This window comes from Argiope bruennichi, chromosome 2 (assembly GCF_947563725.1).
Source record: "Argiope bruennichi chromosome 2, qqArgBrue1.1, whole genome shotgun sequence".
Lineage (NCBI taxonomy): Eukaryota > Metazoa > Arthropoda > Arachnida > Araneae > Araneidae > Argiope > Argiope bruennichi.
In genome coordinates, this window is record NC_079152.1 from 78436037 (window position 1) to 78459221 (window position 23185).

A 23185-nucleotide genomic window follows, 5' to 3' on the forward strand; every position below is an offset into this window, starting at 1 on the left:
GGGAAAATTGTTTTTAAAAGGTTTGAAATGAAATATATAGTTTATTTTAAAGTATATAATTTATGTTAGAGTAAATAATTTTTTTATAAATATTCGAAATTACGAAATTAGGGAATAGCATATAAAACATATAATAAATGACATTTTTAATGATTTTGAATTATTTCCTTTGATTAGAATGCATAACCATATTCAATTAAAAGGGGATAAAAGTGAATAAAAAGCAATCTAAAACGTCAGTTTTGTATTTTTGATTTCAAATAAAACTGAATTTCTTTTGAGAAGCATAATTTTAACTAATATTTTAATCGTTAGATGGCGACACAGGAGAGATGAGGTTTGTTCAAATCTTGATTTGAAAATAATATGAAATCTGTTCAACTGGATATGATGAAGTAGTACTCTTTACTAAAGTAGTAGTATTACATTATTGCGACCTTTTTCAATTCGTAAATATTAATATACATAACGAAAAAATATTAAATTTAAATAGAAGAAAGATTTCTTGACAATATTTTATGAAAACGGTTTGTACGCCTTACTATTATTTTTTAAAACTCTAATCGCGCATTAAAATAAGTATTCTCATTCGTATTGAGTAAAGCTAAATCCAAATTAAAACGTTGCATCACGAGGTACATCTGTGCTTCTCCATCGAACTTTTAAGTTGCGAGAAAGGTCATTGCATGCATTGTTGGGTTCATGCGCATTAAAATATTTAATACGACAGGAAAAATGAAAAAAGTAAAGAAAAAACATTGGAAATTAAAAAATGATTGAACTGAATCTTATATGGTGATTGCAGACAGAATAAAATCCCCTGTTTCTTTAAAGTTTGATAAAAAATTTCTAATTTGATAACAAAAATAGTCAAATGTAGAAATGTATTTTTAAAAAAATAAACTTAAAGAATTTGAAAACAATTGTCAAGAGGTAAAAATAAATAAATAAATAAAATAAAATAAAAAAAGAAGTAGTAGAAGAAGAAGAAGTAGTAAAGTAATAAACTTCAACATGAAATGAACTTATGTAATGGCATATTTTTAAAACAGATAAAATAAAGCAATAATACAACAACTGAAAGTTTTGTTATTTCCTAAATAATTGTAATGTTGAAAATGTCGTTTGAGAATGGCGATTATATGAATGTTTAATTAAAATGTCTGAATATCTTTTTCTTTTTAATTTTAAAAAGAAAAATAAGTGCTAACATAAAAGTTATTCTCTGCATTGTCTGTCAAGATGGTCAAAGACAGAATTCGAATGGCGGAATTCTTAATTAGTCAGCAGGTACAGATTAAAGTTCTCATTTCAGCAACAGAATGTAACAACGATGCTCAATATATTGCATAGATTATACTTATTTTTATATATATTAACTCTGATGGACCTCAAAAATGATTGATTCATATACTGTTACATTAAAAAAACAAAGCAAAAAAAAAAAAAACCATAGAATTTACTGGCAAAACTCTTGTTGAGGGTATTGAATGTGATGCTACCAATCGTTTGGAAACCAAGAATATTTATATAAATAAAATAGTATCAATTTTAACTGATGAAACACAGGTATGAAAAGTTAAAAGAAAAATTTTATATGTAGCTTTTTTTTCACACTCTAACAGATATAATTATCAGTAGAATGGATGAATCTAGTAATAAATATAAAAATCAGTAGACTGGATGAATCTAGTAATAAATATAAAAATCAGTAGACTGGATGAATCTAGTAATATAAAAATCAGTAGAATGGATGAATCTAGTAATAAATATAAAAATCAGTAGACTGGATGAATCTATTATTCACTACAAATTCTCTGAAATTGGGGAATCAAACTGAGCACAGTTATCTTCCTTTCTTCCTGACACTAATTTTTGACCGATATTTTGATTTTAAGAGAATAAATAAATAATAATAATAATAAAAAACCTTGAGTCACACAAAGATAAGAAGTAACATTTCTTTGATCTTTAGCACTAATGAAAATTATATAATGTCCCCAGACTCCAAACTGATCATTTAGAATAACTGCCTAAAAGCATTTGTGATTCTTAAGGATCACAATCTGAGATATCCAAGTTACAATTTTCTTATTATTTCAAATACGAAAAATTAGCTTATAACTGATATATATTTAAATGATTAAATATTTCTTTTTTAGTACTAACTTAGAAGTCTTAACTACTTTCTTAGTACTAAGATAAGGGTTTTTAATGTCTCTGTAGGTCACGTCCTCAGGCATTCTATCAAATGCGAAAAAATCTGGACAGATGGTAAGAAAAAGAATCTGTCCTCGATTCTATCCCACAATCTTTTATCACTAAATATTCATAGGCATTTCTTACTCGGTCAATAAATGTCTGCTCCCTCCTTCCACTTAGCATCGTCCACCCCTACCTGGATGATGTATGTCACGTGGTAATAAATGCTGGGCAGTGATTAGGGATTCGCGTGCATCGGGGACCGCGCCAGAAAATCACCAATGGAGGTGACGCCCCGTCTCTCTCCGTTGCGCGCCTTCACCTCTTCCTGTGGTTGATCACGGCCGCTTTAAGATTTTCCCATGTCACAATGGAAGAGGAAAGACTGACCCAGTAGCAACTCGCACGCTATCCACTAAGTAAGGGAAGGAATGAAAGTGATCCCTCTTGAGGCAGAAAAAAAGGCGTTTAGTTCGAAGCCGATGGGAAAATAGAGGCATTTTTCGAAAGAAATGGAAGAAAATGAAATAATTGGTGGCTAAAATTGAGTTGTGCGGTATTTTGTGATGTAAAATATTGGCACTATAGAAACATTCCAGTGTTCGACGATATACAGGAAAACAAACTGAAAAATAAAATAAGCCATTGAAAATAAAGGGACAGATCTATCTCTATAAATTTGAATGTCTGTTTATTTGAATCATATGAAATTTCATATTTCTTTACGAATTCGAACAAAATTTGGAGCATATGTTCCTTCATGCTTTAAAAATTAATTACTCTTTTAATACGTTTTAAAGGGATGAAATAGAGGTAAAATGATTTAATATTTTTCCATCACCATTAGGGTATTTACTAACAATTTTTTTTACACCGTCTTAAAATGCTATAAATTAGCTTTTTAATATATTAATCCGATTTTCATACAGTTTTCTCTGATTTTCATAAAAAGTTAATAAAAAAGTGAATCAATTCCTTTTATTTTTTGTCAAAATATTGAACTCTGATCTGTGTTCACACAGTTGAATCATGTCTGTTATTTGATACTTTTGCCATTCCTATAGTTAAGATGTTTTCATCAGAAATTTTCATTATCGCCTTTATATGATTATTGGCAAAATAAAAGTAAATGAGAAACAATTTACCATTGCCTTTTAAAATCGTTATAATTTATTTAAGTGTTGAACAAAATTTAATGACTATAGCTTTAGTCGCAGAAGAATGGAACCTTTTTGTTAAAAATATTATTGTCAAAAACATTTTAATGAATATGATCAGTACTATCAAGGGACTTCAAAAATTAAGATTTTTTAATTTTTTTCAATAGCTCTTCATCGAAATGACATAAAATACAATCTTTATGCTATTGAAAGTAGTGTTTTCTATTGGAAATGTTTGCATGTCTTTAATGGTTAGAAATCAACCATTGGGATATGATTAAAATGGACACCTGATACAGTGATATCTAAATACCACTTTAAGACAAAATTTTCATTACCCGTCATTAGCAACTCACAAGACTTAGGATAATGAATTAAATTGCGAAAAACTGCAATATTTTAATATCAAAAGGCAAAAACTGAGTGAGGCCAAAAGGCCATTGAGTGAAGTGAATAATTGGATAATATATTAACAACCCGTTTTGAAGATATTTGAGGGCTATTTTGGGCATCCATCGAAGTTTCAAACCGTGGATTAAGTATCATAGTAGAAAAAATACATAGTGCATCATAGTAGAAAAAAACAACAACTCTGGACTGAAGTCACGTTTGTAAAATAAGTAACATTACTATCTCCATCAGATAAACTTATTAATGTGATATTCTTTCTGTTTATAGGTTTTTCTTGTCAGATTCAAAGATTTAGTAGAAAATGAGGTAAGTATGAGTTTACATTCCTATTTTATTTGATATAAATATGTTCATAGATTCTAATGAACATATTTATATCAAACCGCTATAGTAGCAAATGTATTATAGCAAGATTTTATGCAAAAAATTTTACGTTTTATGAATTTAAATTATTTGTAAAAGCAATGGTATGCAAAATTTATTTTCATATTGGATTTCAGAGGGTAAATTAGTCCTTTCTATGTCCTTTGAGAATGATGTTTACTGGGTAGAATTTTTCATTTGGTATTTTGATAAACAGAACTCTTATTTCAAGGACGTTAATACTTTTTTTACTATTTATTGATTAAATACTATTCAATAAATTTTAGACTTAAGAGGATGGTGTGTTATGCTTAAGATTGAGAAAGTTGTGCAAATGACTAAATTAACCTTCTGCAATCTTTAGTTTGTCATTTAGTGTTCTACATTTGCTGAGATTTTGAAGGATAAGTTTTATCGGTTTAAGTTTTGCAGAATTCATTCATATTTCGAGTGAATTTCTGAGTGTAGCACAATTCTAAAAGTAAACAAGAGGTTCTATGTTTGGAGGCTAAAGAATTATAGAATTTTTTTATAGCATCTTCTATAAATGTTATATATTTCAACTTTTTCTTTACATTGAATTCTTAACCGTGATGAAATTCTTTTTGTTTCACCTTCATTTCACTTTCAATTAATGTAGAAATTTCCAAATGCAAAATTTTTATTTCTATTTTTCTAATTCTTCGGCATTCAAATGAAATTTGGTGAATATTTCTACAGATCGAAAAAAATAAATAATGGCTTATAATTTTAATAACAATACTGTGAGCATTATGAGGTCTTTTCTTTGATAAATTGGTCAATTTCGATTCATATTCAAACACATTTGAAATTTAATTAACATAAGAATGTTTTTTTAAAGTAAATTTTATATATTTTTGTAATTTTGCGAAAATATGTCTTTATTTACTTATCTATCCTCTGTGACTCATAACTGTGCAGATCCGCATTTATTCACAATATGTATTAAGAAGACGATCAGGGATTATTGCAATAACTAATCGAACGTAATGGAACACATAAGAAATGAACCAGTTATACTTGAAAAACTTAATGTTATTCTAATATTTAATAATCTATAAAATTGTAATTTTAACATATTTACTTATTTCAAAATTAGGCTAATAACTTTTGTTTTTTACCAATCTACGTGCAACTTTCTCTGCCAACTAGGCAGCTATCTAGTCTACCGCAAAAAAACTCTTAATTTCCAATTTTCTGCCGGTAGTTGGAAATCCACCACTCTGAAGGGTATTTTGGGAAGGATATTTTTTTCTAAGGATTTCTAAAATAAGTTGAAAAATTTTAAGATATTATTATTTAGTTCTGAAGTTATTCAAAATTTGCAACAATAAGACGATTATAATCTCCAAAAGCCTTTAAAAATCTCTACAAAAATTTCAAAAGATTTGAGCTCCGTAAAGCTCGCATGCTGTCAAGAGCGAAAAACAAATTTGATATCATTTTTACATCAGCCTTCAGACGGATTCTGCATATACATATTAAGAAATAATTACAAATTTCACTCTTGTTTTCACATAGCTTAATATTGTTATGTGTACAGTCATAACTGGACTTAGAGCAATCAAATTGAATATTTTAATAGCTTTATTGTTGTTAAATAAAGCCAAAAAGAACAATTTGCAACAGCTAGTAACTTTTTAACTTATATTCATGCATACGAAGTGCAGATAGTGAAAATGCTGTAATCATCAAATACTTCGAAATTAGGACTTTTCTTCGCTTTTTAGACTTCCCTGAGAGCAATAAAGCATTTCTGAAATAATGTTCCGTTTTATTGTTTGTGAATATGATAAGAAATAAACGAAATGAGTTAGACAAATGAAATCTGGCATGAAGATTTTCTTTACATCAAATCAAAGTTGTGCAAAATATATCCTAGTAATATTGCAACAGTGTAAATCTGCATCTTGTTGATTTATAAATTTGTATTCGGTCAAAATTCGTCAATTGGTAATCTTCGTGTCTGACCGTGCTCGTGCATGCGAACATTGTAGTTCAAAAAAAGGCAATGAGATCGATGATATTAAATCGATAGATTAATGACAAAATTCATGATTTCAACAACAAATGTGTTGACGTGCATCGAATTTTGAACTAAATGTATCTCTTTTGATACATTTAGTTCAAAAGTACAAATCGATACTCATTTCTTTTTGCTGTAAGACAAAGCTAAACAATACATACGATACTATGATAATATTCGAGGCATTTAAGAGAGGGGGAGGACTCCCTTGGTTTATTATAATAAACTAAACAAGAAAAAAGAATCATTTGCATCAATGTCAATATTGGTCTCCATAATGAATGAACTGAGTTTTTTTTATAAGTTAAACAGTTTTCACGCTACGATTGCTATTAAAAGCCATTTCATGCGTATCTTTCGCGTGTTATGATTTGACGCAAGCCAGATCACTAATATGATCAATATAATTGTTTTTACACAATTCTTAAGCGTGGAGGAATCCCCATTCGCGGAAACGAACTTCGCCATGCCACGACTTAATGACCCGCGGCAGGAAGCATCCGAACGGAAGGTCACGGTTGCTACATACACGTCGGTTGACGTAGATTTCATTCTTACGGCAAAACGTAAGAAAAGCGAGTATAGTGAACTTTTTCTGACAAGAGCCCTTTTGTAGAAAGGAATATTTACTACCTGATCACGTGATAGGGGTGTGGCACCCACAGGTTGGCACGCGAACCGGTGTTGGTAAACCTTCGGCCGCACCCACCGTCGATAGCAGCAATTACCAACTCTAACAGATTTTTCGGGGGTTTATTTTTAAATACTCCAATAACCATTTCTGATGTTGTAATATAGAAAATGATTTATTTTAAGGTGAGACAGACTGATTTTTTATGTAAATAAATCGAAAACTTGTTCTGTAAATATGCAGAAATTACTTCATAAGATATGATTTCATGAGCAGATAAATAATACAGATTCGAAGAATGAAGTCATCTGAAAATATGTCTAATGGAGTGATTATTAATGCATAATGCAAACTATCTTTATATTTATAGCTTTGAATTTAAAATTGGGAGGAACAATTTATTTATAAGAATGACTTAGTAAATATTCTTAAATATTTCTGAAGAAATATGGGTTAAATAACTTCAGTTAAGAAAAATCTGAGATAATCTTCTAAGGCAGAGATTTCAGCGATTTGGTTCCCATCCTTAAGAAAAGACTGAATGATAAAATTATATTAAATTTATACTGCTTGTAATTATATATTCCTATATCATCCATCTTTAAATTTATTGTTCATGTAATGACACAAGTGATCCTTAAGTATCATATCTTGATACTTAATCTTATCCATAGGTCATGTCTTGAGAAGAGATAGCAAGTGTGCAGTCCCGAAATATTAATGCCACGAGATGGGCGAATCCTAACAGTGGTATAGCGACTGAGAAAAAAGGCGAATAATTGTCCCTGTAGCTAATCTTGGGTGCCACCATATGGACCGAATATTAGTGATTTAACGTTATTTTTCAAAAGATAAACATCATGAGGGCGAAGGCTGAAATAATGCTATGGCCAGACCCGCTTACCCTTGCTACTCCACTACACCACTGGAATTCCAATGAATTCCAGTGGTATCTTTACAGCATATATATTTGTCAGTACAAAAGGCAGAAAGATCTGATCAGTCCGCCTGGGAAGGGAACTACATCATTGTTCTACTTTATTACAGTTAATAATAGATTCTGCGTTTAGTTTTATAATCAAATAATGATTTCATAAAATTTGCTTTTTCCATCGACTTTCCTTTCTCATATCTTCATTCTACTTCAATGTAATTATAAATATTTGCATTTTTTTATAATAAAATAATAATTTTATAAATCTAATCTTGCTTCTTCCATCCACTTTCTTTCTTTCATTTTTCAGATGATGAACTTCAAACTCAAACGATATCGACATTTCAAAATTATTATTAAACATCAATTACAAGAAATTAACAGACTTCAATTGACATTTGTTTCTGGGGATAAAAATCTAATTCTTAAAGAAACACACCCAGGCTTAGTGTTCTTTTGAAACGGAACCTTGGACATATAGCAGGAGCACGTGACCAGCCAATTCAGTAGCTGAGATTTTTCGCCCCACCATTGTATGGATATTTAAATCTGAACGACATTTTAACATGCTCCAGACATTCGCGGAAATGGATTCTCGAATCAGCCACACTGAGATTATGGCATCAAAACACTGCGATAACTTATTTTAAATGGAACATAAATAACCTTTTTATATTAATAAATTAACAGTTTTTGGCTCTGAATAGTTCAGAATAATATGTGTTTTATTATTTTTTTAGTAGCTGGCGTTGGTGATCAGTTGATTCTGGTCTGGTTGTTCTCAATTTCTATCAAATCTCTTTTACATGACTCCATGATTCTCTTAACAAAGGATTTAAAAAAATTAGCTTGCGATGTATATTAAAGCCATATTATTTAATAGTCTTACAACTATTCTGTTTATTATGGAAACTATTCTGTTTACATGAACTTTTCTAATATCTTCAAATCGTATAGTATTATAGTAACCATTAAATATGTGGCATTTCGGGTAATTCATCTTCTATCTGCATGTTGCTTTTCAAGGTACTGTAACTACTTTTTCTTATTTTTCTTATAAACAGCAGAAACAATTAGGAGAATCCTTTTTTCTTTTGTTTTCAGCAATGAGAGAAAATCACACAAATAGATAATTCACGAAACTGAGAAAAAAATTCGAGTTTCATTGCAACACTAAACTATATTGTAGAAAATTAGGCAAAGAATATTTTTATAAAACTGTCAAAAGTCAGAAAAAAATATGGATTCTTATAACTAAATTTTTTTTTTAAATTTTAAAATGGTGTAAAAATAATTCTTGTGCAGTAGTATTTTTAAAAGTAAAAAAATATCAAAATATTGCTTAAATTTTAATTAATTTAAAAAATAAGCAGAATCGCTCGGCAATGCACAATTTCTCCCTAAATTGCACTAAATTTGTTTGATTTAGGTCAAATGCTCTGCCATATAAGAAAACAAATTCTTACATACATTCGTTTTTGTAATATCAAAAATGACAACACATTCCGTTTAGCATAAAAATTCTGCGCATAGGACAAATATACGAAATTAATCAAATTTTATGGAATGATTTCTTGTTGGTTATTTGGTCTGAATTTATGCAAAGTGTCCGAGAAATTTTGTAGTATAAAAGAAAGAAGAAGAATAAACAACAATAAAATTATAAAACTTAAGGTTGCTATTTTTTTTTTATTCTAAAAACTACAACACGCAGAACAAGTTTATTACAGAAACAATTTATGAGTATTGCTCCAAAACGAAACGGAGAGACTTCTGAGCTCTTAGCTGGAAGCGTATCCATGGAATATAAATAATTACATATACGCATAGTTTTAAATAACGATGATTCACTCTCACATAATCATTATATCTATTTAATCTATAAAATGAATGAAAGTTTGGTTAGCAGGTAATAAAGTTCACATTGATTTTTTTTTTACCTGCATCAATTTTTAAATACTATTATCCTGAAATGTGGATTGATGTATCTATAGTTCGTATTCCAAGATACTTATGGTCACCTGATATTTTTAAAACACAAATCGTACAATTCTTCCTCCCAACAATTGGGGGGAGTTTAGTCACTTGGCTGCCATGTACTTCTAATCCGAATTCATATAATTTCTGGTAGTTGGTGCACCAAGTATCAATTGAATCAACAATAATTTCTTCTAGAGAATCTTTATTGCCGACAAGGTAACTACAACTTCAAAAATGTATCAATATGTGGGACAATCATTCGTTCAGAAATCTTGAACGAAATCTTCAATTCATTTGGTGGAAAATGCATTGTTCAATACATTAGACAATGATGTTTAAATTATAAAATATCAAAAAATGCAAGCAAGTTTCTATTTTCTTCTTATTCCATAAAAAAATTATGTAGTTAATTTTATAAATTCTATGACAAATATTTTTTTTTTGGCGTCGTTACTCTTCTTTTTTTATTACAAGAGCTCATTACATTTTTAAGCATATTTTCTGAACTACTTTTCGAAGTTTTCTTTATGAATATGCAAACTTAGAAACCTATTAGCATCTGGAAAAAAATAGATATTTAACACCTAATGAGCACATCTGTATTTAACCCTTTCTAGGGCCATGGGAAGTATGCTTCCCACCAAATTTATCAATCTTTGTATGAAATTATGTAGGTTGGCATAAGTTCTGACAAATTTTTTTAGAAAGACAGAAACTTAGATGCTTCAGTTCTTTATCTCACACAAAATAATATGCCTTGATTTGTTGCTGAATTATTAATTAACCAAATTAATTAATTAATCAAACTAAATTCATCCAATAAGCTAAATGAATCCCTTTCATTATTCTAATTTCAAGCCTAAAAATATTTTAACATAATATGACTAAAAAAAAAAAAGGCCCTTTAAAGGGTTAACCAAGATTTCTCAATTTCATTATCACGAAGATAAGGGAGATAAGAGGGAGGTAGGAAGATACCCAGAGCACCAGGCTTAGGCAGCATAAGAAAAAAGCAGTAAAGCATTTATATCATATTTTATAACCAAATACGATGATTCATTTACTACTAGTATGCCATTGTTAAGATTCTTTGGTACTTTTTAAAATTATTCTTGCTACATTTCATTAAAGCTTTTTCCTAGTAATATATAAAAGTAAAAAACTAAAGAACCTTACATATATATCAATTTATTACTGCATAATTATTTTGTTTATATATAGAGAGATTTATGTAGTACATAACTATTATCAAAATATTTTAATAATAGAATTATGTATTTTATTAATAAATTAACAGACCTACTAACATTAAGCAAATCTTTAAAAATATTTAATTCTGCAATTCTATTACTATCTTACGTTTGTTTATTCATGGTATACTAGCACAGCATATTCAAAAGTGACCTTATCAAACATTCAGAGCAAAAGCCAATCAACAATGAGAAAAAAATTAAACAATTTTGAATTTAAAAATTTTATACTTATAAAAATATATACTTTTACACTTATAAAAATTTTGTATTCGAAATTTTTTTCTTTAGTATATGAACGCAAATTGCATTTTCAGATCCGCCAAGATTTTAAATTTTATTAAAATTAACATAATACTAAGCGAAGTTAAAATGAAAGTATTCAGATTTGAGAAACATCTGATTTCTAGACGAATATTCTGATTTTTCTAAAAAAATTTCATTGAATAAACAAAATATTTTCTCAAAGGTAAAATTATATCTTTAAAAATATTGAAAATATCTAAATAATCTAAATATTTAAATAATTAAAAGTAATCCAGTGTATGCAAAACTAAAAAAAAAAAAAAAGATGTTATGAAGCTTACATGAAACTATTCTTGCAAGGCGTCTAAGAAATATAGATTTTTCGAATCTTTCATCTTTAAAATTGAACATTTAAAAAAAATATACCTTCTGATAATAGCAAGCATTCCTTTCGCGCAATTTATCATACGTTTATAATACGTTCCAAAATATCATGATTTCCCTCAAAACTGCAGGAAAATATGTTTTGGGATGGATTAGCTTCCAGGAATTAAAACGTATTTCCTAGTTTTTAAATAGATATATTACTGAGCAACTCAATATTCGGTTTGAGACTAGAAGATTTTGGGCGTGGATAGCTGGGTGGAAAACATCCCCGCAGATAACGCCGTCTTTTTTCGAACAGTTTCCGCTGAAATATTTGGCCAGGCGGATGTCCGAAGACCGCCATCGAAATCGGAGATCTCTTATCACTTTGGCGAGCGTTCTGCTGTTATAGATAATGCCGGGAGCTGCCGATGGCCAGTTATGGGAGGAAGATGATACAAATAAGATAAATCTTTGAAACTTGAGTCTATTCTTGAATATCCGCTTTGTCTCTCTTTTTCTGATAATCAGCATGGATATCGGGAAGGAATGATTCGTATACAGTTCTAAGGAAATTTTTACTGGGTCACAGAGTGGTGGAAGTTAGGTTTCTGTGATTTAGGAATATTCCATTCCGCATTCTTATCATTTTGTTAAAGTGAGGAAAATAATTTTAAAAATGAACTTTGAGTACTTCAAAGGTAAAATAAAAAGATAGTATAAGTTATAGTAAAAAAATTCATTCTTATTTTACAAAAGGCGTTTAAACTAAACGCATTGAGAGTTGAGTGTAACATTTTGCAGGTTGTAAAATGAGATTTTCTGTTTAAAAGAGACCTGTTTAAAAGTAAAAATGCGGAGATTTTTCTGATATAATAAGACCAATTGATTACTTTCAAACAATTTAATATCTCTGAAAATAAGAATTCTGAAGGCTGAATAGTAATTAAATTGAAATTGATTATTGTAGCATTTATTTAACTGCTGTATATTTTGCGAATATTGATTTTGAGCAGAAATATGAAAATACATTTACAATTTAAATATAATTTTTTGGCATTTTTGCAATAAAAGAAAGAAAGAAAAAATTCTTTAAAAATTAATAGATTGTTATATTTTTTATAAAGGGTTTTTAAAAAGATAGTTTTTAGTATTAATAGTTTCAACTAAAAATTATCTCCAGTTAAAATTTAGAATTACAACTGAAGGCAGAAGCTGAGATTTAGATACATACAGAATGCTGAGCTTTAGATACATATGGAATGTTTTTGTTTTTCATCATGAACACAAAGATCTGTGAACATGTTTTCATGAAATTTAACTTTATAATTTGCATTCTTTACATGAAAAGATTATTTCACTCGAAATCTACGATTGATAATGTATTAATTAATATTAATGTTATATATTTACATTTTAAGCCCATATTGCTCCACAGATTTGAAAATTTAAATTTGCGAAATCAAATATTTGACTTAAAATATTACAAATATCATAAGTGAATCATGCATTTTCGATTTGGTAATAAACCAATAGTTAGTAATAATAACCAGCTGTATAAACTGTTTCCCTTAATTAGGAATGAGTTTTATAAATATTTCCCGAGATCAGGAACATTTAAAATTGTGAAGATCTCCAAATTATCTTCAAAATCTTTAAGGCTAGGATCCAGATCTTTCAATAGCATAAAATGGATTTAGACATAAAGAAAGAACTTAATCATAATTCCGAAGTACCTTGAAACAAACAAAAACAACCCAAACTGAAGCAAAGCTTCACAAATTACGAAATAAACCATCATTCAAGCTTCGTGAAGAGTTATCCACTTTCCGACTGTCAACAGCGTGTCGCCAGGTTGTTAAATTAATTAGATGCGTTTAGAAAACAGATAACGCAATTTTGCGAGCTGTGTCCTGAATTAAAAATGAAAGCAAAAGAGCTTTTGTTTGAGATTCCTAGTACACTATTTTGATTGAGGAAAACGAATAAAATATGATAGAGGATCATGATTATTTACAGACAGAATTAATTTACTGATAACTTCTCTTTTATTTTCTGTTTCACTAAGTTGTGTTATTTAAAAGGAAGTGAATATTATGGGATAATCTCATTGTTCTGAATAACTTGGACGTTTAAAATTGCAAGGAAGTTATTAGAATTCTGTAAAAAAAAAAAAAAAAAAAAAAAAAAAAGAACGTGCATAGAAAAGAATAGAATAGAAATTGAACTTCTATTGAGTTTTTTTCCCTTTAAAAAATAACATGTTTTATTTTTTTATTAGTATCAAGCTCGTCTTAAGATATTTGAGTCCCCTAGTGAAGAGTAATAAGCTACCGTAAGAATCATAATTAGCAGTTTAGACACCCTTGTTTTTTAATATTGATTTGTGAAGTATGATTTAAGAATTAAATAGATATACACATCTCTATGATGCTAGGCTTCAGCGTGCAGCTACTTACTTAAATAATGCAAGAAATTTCTATAATAATAGAATAATTTCTAATAATAATTATTCCAAATAATTATTATTCTGTTATTTTTTATCTCTCTCCATATTTTTTTCAAACAGATATGCATGTTTATTTAACGTTAGAGTATTTATAGTTGTGTAATTACAAACTTTAATAATATCTTTATTATTAACACATTTAAAATCCTAATTAAATAATTTTTTTTTAAGTTGAGAGTTAAAATAAAATGATTATTATAACTTATATCAATGGTGCCTCTGGACTCTGAACAATACAATGAAAACATTCCGTACATTTAATATTGCCTTTACTAAAATCTTATGATTATTTATTATATTTAACCAATATTAGAATTAATTTTTTTATTATAGTAAATACATTATTATTTAAGTAATAGAAACTAAGTTGCAGCTAGAAATTAGACAACAATCAAAATTTATTAATAAATTGTTATTAAAATTTATTAATATTCAATTATTATTAACAAAATATTTCATCTTTTTATGCTAAAACGACTATTCTAGAAATTGAAAAAAAAAAATTCCTAAGAAAAATATTTGAGAAAGCATTTAATATAAATAATTTAAATAAAATAAATATCTAGAGCAATTAACTAATTTTTCCTAATCCTTGTACTTTTAGTTGTCAGATTACAAAAGCATAAAATAACTGTATATATTAGGTGATAATTAAGAAAATAAATTTCAAATAATTAATAATAAATCAAATGAGTTGGAAAGTCATTTTTTATATGAATATGAAAGATGAAGTCAACATGAAAAATGAAACGAAAGGATTGATTTAAATGAGACAATCTACATTTAGCTATCAAAACTGTGAAGTAATTAGGTAAAGTGAGCAAGTGATGTTGGGACAAAAGTTCAAAACTGAACAAACTTTGTTTACGGGAATTGCTGGTCTTTTCATCTTGACAGTAATGATGATCGTCCAATTTAATACATTAAGAAGTTGAATAATGTTCGAAAGAATTGTTATAATGCAATAAAATAGAACGGCTATATTCTAAATAGAATAAGAGTTGAAAAGCAATATTACTCTTAGATCGAATTCATCTAAAGCCTTTCTTTTATCGTTTGTAGAGACTGAAAAAAGTTAAAAGTGCAGTGTGACTTCATTTAACGAGCATAATCCGTTCCCGAATCTTACTCGTAAATACGAAACACACGTAAAATGACACCATTTTTTCCCCAGGAATCCATGTAAAATAGATAAATGCGTTGTATTTCTGAAAAAAAAATTTCAAACAAATTTTAATAACGTAATTTATTATTTATAATTCATGTTATTTTTTTACAAGAAAATTGTTAAAAATCATTTGTCTTTGGTTCTACTTTAAAATTTGGCGAAAATGAGACACAATATTTCGTTAAACGAATTTGTAGAATGCATATTCACTGTCTTATTAGGGTGATGCTTTTCAACATACGAAGCAAAAGTTTCTGATGTTTTCAGAACTTCCCTTATTTTACTGAAAGACTGTTTATCTATTGAGTCTATTATTTCTTTCTCTTTCCAAATCTCCTTTGCTGTGACAAAGAATGCAGTTCCCTAAGTTCTTTGGTAGCTCTGTCAATGTTCTTCCATCAACTCTTCGATGTCGTTACTATTCACCTCTAGAACTACAATCGTGGCTAGAGACACAATCTCTTTGTTCTACAAGCTGAAAGTTTCACAGGTTCAACTTTTGGAATCACATTCGACGACGTTATCCGTTCAAAATTTCTTCCACTCTCTTCAAACAAGCATTTAACTTAGACCGACACAAGCCAATTCTACATGCGAAGTCACGATGGATGCTCGGCACTCTTCTGCAAAACATCGTTCGTTAAACGAATTATGTTTTTTTACGTTTTGTTTCATTAGTTATTGTACTTATTAAGCGAAGTTTGGCTGTACTTGCCTAAAAGCTTTGTTTTATCAAATTTTGAAGAATGGTTATTTTGATAGAAAAAAAAAAGAAAAGAAAAGGTAAATATGTTTTACATTAAAAAACAATATTCACGGTTATAGCGTAGAAATTTCAAAACAAATTCATTTCAAGAATGAAAATTGTGCAATTTTTGCAACAGTAGATATTTTATAGTAATACAGGGTGGCCATGAAATAATAAAAATTTTCCCTGTTTGAGTGCATCTATGATTGAAACAAATGTACGGAAGGAAATCATATTCCATATACAGATTGTGCATATGGAATTGTGGAAGGAAATCATATTCCATATATAGATTGTGCATATGGAATTGTGGAAGGAAATCATATTCCATATACAGATTGTGCATATGGAATTGTGGAAGGAAATCATATTCCATATACAGATTGTATAAGGCGTTGAGAGTCGCAATCAGTAAAAAAAGTCACGCCAGAAGTTGTTAACGAAAAATTTTGAATAGTAAGCGCATTGAAAATGTTGCACATGGACAAGGGGATTCTAATATTGATTAATAAAGGATCATTTGTGAGTTTCGTAATATATATCTTTCATTTCTATATGTTTATTTTTTATCATTCGGGAATTTGAGGATCAAATTATTGGTAATCCATCTTTCCATAAACTCATGACCACCTGGGGGCACTTCCAAATGAGGATGAGATGCTTCCGCCATGGTGGAACAAATAGGTGACGGATATGGCTCCTCCCATCGATGACGGGACATACCTCCTTCGGGGAGGCTTGTACCGTGGCCGGTGATCACCCTTAGAATTCAACCACAGTTCTCGACAGTGTTGCTGTTTCGGTGGTCCGGTCATTCCGGTCATTTTTCCATGTGCTTTCTTGGAGGGTTTGAGGTCAGATGTATGACTTTCCATAAACCCATTTTTTTATGCAATTCATTATGATCTATCTTCGCTCTTACAAAGACAAAATCTCTGTTTTCGATGATTTTTATTATCCAAGTTTTTGCCAAATTCTTTTTACTATACTTTCTACAGTCTGCATGTGGAATTTGGTTTTATTATATTTATTAATTTTCCCAGCAGATTGCTCCAAATTGCTATTTTATAGTCACCCAGATTTATAATGGAAAAGACAAAAATAATAGTTATTTAAGTTCAATTAATATAACTGAACATGCCGAATTAACTAGGGTAGGCCAAATTTTTCATTCTTTACTTAGAATTAGTAAAACACCCGTTATATTCTCACATCCGCCACTTTCGAATTTTCATGTTTTTCTTTATTTTTATGAAATATTTCTTATAATTTTTAAAAAACAGTTAATCTGATTCAATTTTCAAAAGTTTGCTTCTGAAAAATTTTTCGTCTACGTTTTTGATAAGAATAGAATGTTACAATCGAAAAACCGGCCACTGAGTGTACAGCGAGAAATCCAACAAGTTCTATAACGGGTAACGATTCCTCAGGAAAATTTTCATTTCCACATATTTATTACACAAGAAAACACAAAATACGGGTAATAAAACACTTTCGAAGAATACACAAAGACACACTTATAGAAATCATTAACCCACCTGTAGACAATAAATCGCTTATAAAAGAATAGCATGGCGCAAAGCTCTAAACATAAAACAGTAGGACATCTTGCTCCGAGATTTAGACACCAAAAATAGAATTTTATTTGACTGACTCCATTTGAGTTAGACTTGCTCTTATATAGCATTGCACAGTTTATAAGAATCCCCAAATCCCTAATTCCAATTGAAATATCCTCTTAATTCATGTATTTTCGAGACCTTTCACGTTTGTCGCCAAAGTCGTTGAATCCGTCGCAAATTCACGAAATTTGTCACCAAGATCAAGGATCATTTATCTGGCATCCATCTAACATCTATTAAAATATCTACAAAATTCTTCCATGTAATGTGACAAGCTTCGCAAGGAAGAGATATAATAATTTCGTAAAAATATCGAAGTGAATAATTTTAGTTAACTATTGTATTTTTGAAATTTTTATTAAATTTAGTTTTTAAGATTTTATCGTTATTGTAAATGATTAGTCATTAAATGTCTCTCTTTAAGTAGGAAAGCACTGTTTTCCGGCTTATAGTCCTGTTTTGATATTTGGTTCTGGCTTCTTCTTCTAGAGTAATCAAGATTGAAATTAAAGAAAAAATCATCAACAAAAAAACTTAAAGAATTTAGGATATCAAATATTAAAAAGCTATATTTTGAGTCAATTAATTAACATACAAAGTTATTCAAAGGAATCACATAAATTAGAAATCTACGCAATTTTATTGTAAACAAATATAAGATGAAAAAATAGGAATATATACATGGAAACTTTAAGTTTTATTTGGGTACATCATTCCAAATGACTTCCTTGGATAGTATGGAAAACAACTCAGTATATTCCATTTAATTACTAATGTGAAGCCTCCTTTATGCTTTGCTAAAGTTCGTTCACTCGTTCATGCAAAGGAGACATTAAAACATAGTTTACGACACATCCCGCAGAAATGAAGATACGAAAGATAACTTCAATTCATTTAAATAAACACATGCAGAACATAACTGTTACGAATCTGTAAAATTATATCCCTATGTAGTTAGACTTCTGGTAAGGAAAATAATTTAACTAATATAGTAATGGCTGTTGAATGGAATAAATTTCAACGATCTCCCAACATTTACGATTATTTGGCAACTTTCGCGAACGAATGAAGGATCCAGAACATACGAGAATCTTGATGATGGCTTCATTAGGATTCAATTTCTAGTGTTTGTTCTAGAACATTCGATGGCTGTCTCGGAGGGTGTGGAGTTGAGCTCAAGCAAGTATTCGAATGAAATCTCTTTGAACACTTTGTGCTGCTATGGTTGTTGAATCGCGATTTTCTGCTTGTGTGCAGGAAATTCTGTTCTTGTATACGCTTAGACTGTGTTTTGTTACCTTTCTTTCATATCTTTGTGCAGAATAAAGCGTTTCTTTTGCCGAGTCTATTGGTTTTAACATCATGAAATTTCTTGAATGGATTTTGGACTTTTTGTAATAGTATATGCGGCTATCAAACATACATAATTGTTTATGAACACGCCCGACCTTGTCTGGAATGAAATGAAATAAAACATGTATGTTATCTATGTGACCAAAGGAAGTCACATAGGATTTCCTTTAATTACTCACATAAACCTAATTTTTTTCGTATTATGTTCAAAAGTTTTCTTTCTTGCTGCTGTTTATTAAAAAAAGCTAATTGAAATCGATGCAATTATTTTGATAAACCTGCATTATTTCTTACAGAAAATGCCTCATAATCTTATTGGCAAAGAAAGAGAGGATTTTTCAAGAATTTTGTTATCAATTTCTATCAAGAAAATGATGAAATGTTTTCGAAGCGGAGATAAGCGATAAGATGTGATCAAAATATGAAAGTCGTTAAAACAATATTTGCTCAGACGGGAATATATTAATTCCTATTCAACCGTGTCAGATTGCGCAGTGTGAGAGTTCTAGTTTATCAAACATAAAATCCTTGTTTAGTAGCATTTTTATTCGTATTTTCTAGATCTAGTTGCACATGTTATCATTTCCTACGACCACGAATAAAGCCTTTTATGTTTCTTGCATGCATAGCTCCTTTTGTCTCAATCTTTAATCTTTTTTTTTTGTTTAGTGAGTATAGAAATCGAATTAGTTCAGGTGGATTATATAATATACTGATGAAAGCAGAGTCTTGATTCTATTTGGCTAATGAAAATTATACTATCCTTTTTTTTAGGTTAAATCAACATCTAATTAAGAAAAACAAAAGAATGGTTGTTACACAAATTATTGAATTTTATTACAGCATAAAAATTATATTACTTAATCAGGCTTAAAAGACGAGACAATAGTGTTATGATTTTAGTATAAAAAATATATTCCTTAATCAGGCTGTTGTGAAAAATATTTTTTAAAGAATATTAATAAAATAAGCATGTCAACTAAAGAAGTTATGAAAGCATAATATTATAAGATATTTATTTATGTGCCTTAAGTTATTTTACGATAAAACGAAAAAGAATTTTTATATACAAGGATTATTGAATACAAATGAAAAATTAGTTATTCAAAATATCCAAGTAAAGCATTTTTTTCTTTTTAAGAAGAAGCAAGTACAGAGGTTTTTTTAAATTATTATTATTATTATTTTTTTTTTGTTCTTACAGAAGGAATTAAATTTCTTATTCTTTATTAAGATTTCTGTGAAAGAGTCACGACAAGTGGGAGACATAATCCGAAGGAAAAGACGGAAATCAGGAAAAAGAGACTGCGAGCAAGTATTTTGAACATATATATATTTAGAAGGGAATTTGCTGGTATAGCAATTTGGATCCAGCAAGTTTTAGAATTATATTGGAAAAATAAAAACCCATATATCTCAGAAAATTATGAATGATTAGACAAGATTATTCCTTGAACAAGAATAAATTGAAATTACCTCTGTCACAATGCGCTAAATAAAAGAATTAAAATTTTCAATAAATATGAAACTTAGATTCATAGGGTTATAGAGTCTGTACATACTCCATTCTTTATTTATATTTATTTTTTTCCGACTAAACAACTTCAAGCAATTTTGTACTCAAATAAAAATAGTTCAAAGCTCATTTATGCATATTCTATATATTTGACCCAGAAAAATTATTTATTCAATCAATTACTTAATTGATTAAAATGACGAAAAACAGAACAATATTTTCCATGTTTTTTGTAAAATCAAGAATAATTACGTGAGAGCAACGTAGTATACAAATAAATAGAAAAATATGTTCAAGGTATGCTTTTTTGAGTTAAAATTAAGAAATAAGCTCTAAAGCATTCATCACTTTTACTGAAAATTCATAAATGATGCAATTTTGATATCTTGGTATGCAAGTAAAAATTAAATTATCCATATTTGAGTCATAGAATAATAATGTATTAATAGATAATGCATCATTTGAAATATCTTAGTTTTAGTTTTTCGTTACGCAAATTTTGAACTCGATTACCATCGGAGCCATTTTAAATTCGAATTAAACAAGTAATAAAACCTTATGTAAATAATTCCATAATAGTAAAACAGGGAATCCCGTATCTATTTGGGTCACTAACATCTTCAAGTACTCGCAATTAATCAGGCACTTTATGGAACTCTAATTATGGGATGCTATTTTTTGTTGTTAATGCAGCTCCTTTGCCATACTTCCGTCTTCACAAGGACGATTTCGCAACGATACATCAACATATGAATATTTGTTAAGAAAGTTGGATATATGGAGCTTTTGAAAGTAAGTCAAACGAATTTTATCCATTATTTTAATGCGATTTGATTTAGAATAATGTAAAATTATATACCGGTAAATTGAAATACATTCAGTGTTTTAAAATTTAAATTCGTTATTTATTCGAATTTTAACTTTTGTTTATTAAATATCCTGATATCATAATGCTAAAGTATAGCTTGTAATTAAAACTTATATTAGTTTATTCGAATTCCTATTTAAATGTACTGGAAAAAATTGCTATTATATTGTTAGTTTAATATGTTTGTTTTGGTTAGTTTAGTAAGCCTGTATCTTATGTTTGTTTTCTTTTACATATGAATATACTTAATTTCGAAAAAATCTAACAAAATCCTCACTTCTAAAAATATTTTGAATAATTAGATATTAGATTAGCCATTTTATTTTAAATTTATATTGCAGTCATAATCTTATATAAGGTTTGTGCATTGAAATTATCTGCTCATTTATAAATATTATGTTTTTTTAATTAGTAAAGCTTTTATTATGATAATCGTCAGTTTATTTATTAAAATTATTTAATGTTGATATTTTGTATTATTTATTAAAGATGCTGTAAAAGGAAAATGAAATCTTTACTGCAACTTTTTAGTTAACATTTTAATTTTCTTTTGGTGTTCCTCTTAATCCGAGTTTTTGAAAATATCAAATATTTATTATGATCTCGTCACCTGCTAGGTGTCCCAAAATAAAGCGCTTTGATTATTTATAAAACGTTTACTAAATATCATTAAATATACCTTTAACATTTCTGAAGATATATACTTATGAATATTCATACTTTGCATATATTTCTAAACTGATGAACATTTTTATTTGTGCGACGCTGTCATCGTAAAGTTATACATTTTTTTAAAAAATCATACATTTTTTTAAAATAATTCTTTCGGAATTGTAGCACATTCCATTTCAATGCCTATCTTCTATTCATCAACAGTTGCAAGTTTCTTACCATACATTTCATTTTTAAAAAGATTCTACAAGTAAAAATGCGTGATCTTCATCGCTTCTATTAATTGTCATTAAAATTCCTTGTTTTTTTTGCTGCCAAATAGTCAAATACCATTTACAAAATTCCTTGTAGTATGCGGAACATTTGTATTGGGAACATTTATTGAATGTTGGTATGCAACTTTTCCTCTCAAATCGCTTCAGAATATGGTGGAAAATACATTGGGAATCATTGCTTCATGGACATTGGTGAAAAGAGGATTTTGATTGTATGCAGTGTATTTCAGACAAATATCTTGCCTTCTAAATTTACTTTACTCGATAATTTTGTGTATGGTGAACAATATCTTAGGAATTATCACTTCATGGACATTGGTGAAAGGATGTTTTGATTGCAGACAGTGCATTTCCAACAAACATCCTTTCTTTCAAATTTGCTTTACGCGATAATTTTGATCTTTCAAAATGTTATCAATAAACATTTTGAACAGATCTGTCTGCTTCATCACTGTTTCGTGCTATGGAAGAAGCAGATCAGTGCGAAGTTCTTTCCAAAGTCATTTTTGCTCTTCTTTCACATTTTCGTACATTCAGTTGCACTTTAACTCAAACTTCCTCTCTTCAAAACTGAATTTGGATTGGACCATCATTTGTGAATTGTTAAATCTGCAGCAAAAATAAAATTCACCGGTTTATTAGCTAAGAAAGTATAGTGACGCTTTTTTGCAGCTAATAAAGTATAGTAAAAATATTTTATGCGACACTTTATGTACATTAAAATCCAGCAATAAGTTTAGAAGCAACGGCTAGCAGAATAAAAATAAAACTAACTTTAAATGAAAATATTACAATTTAAATACAAAATAATAAACAGTTAGCTGTAATTTAAATTTTAATACTTATTTATTTTTAATCTAATAC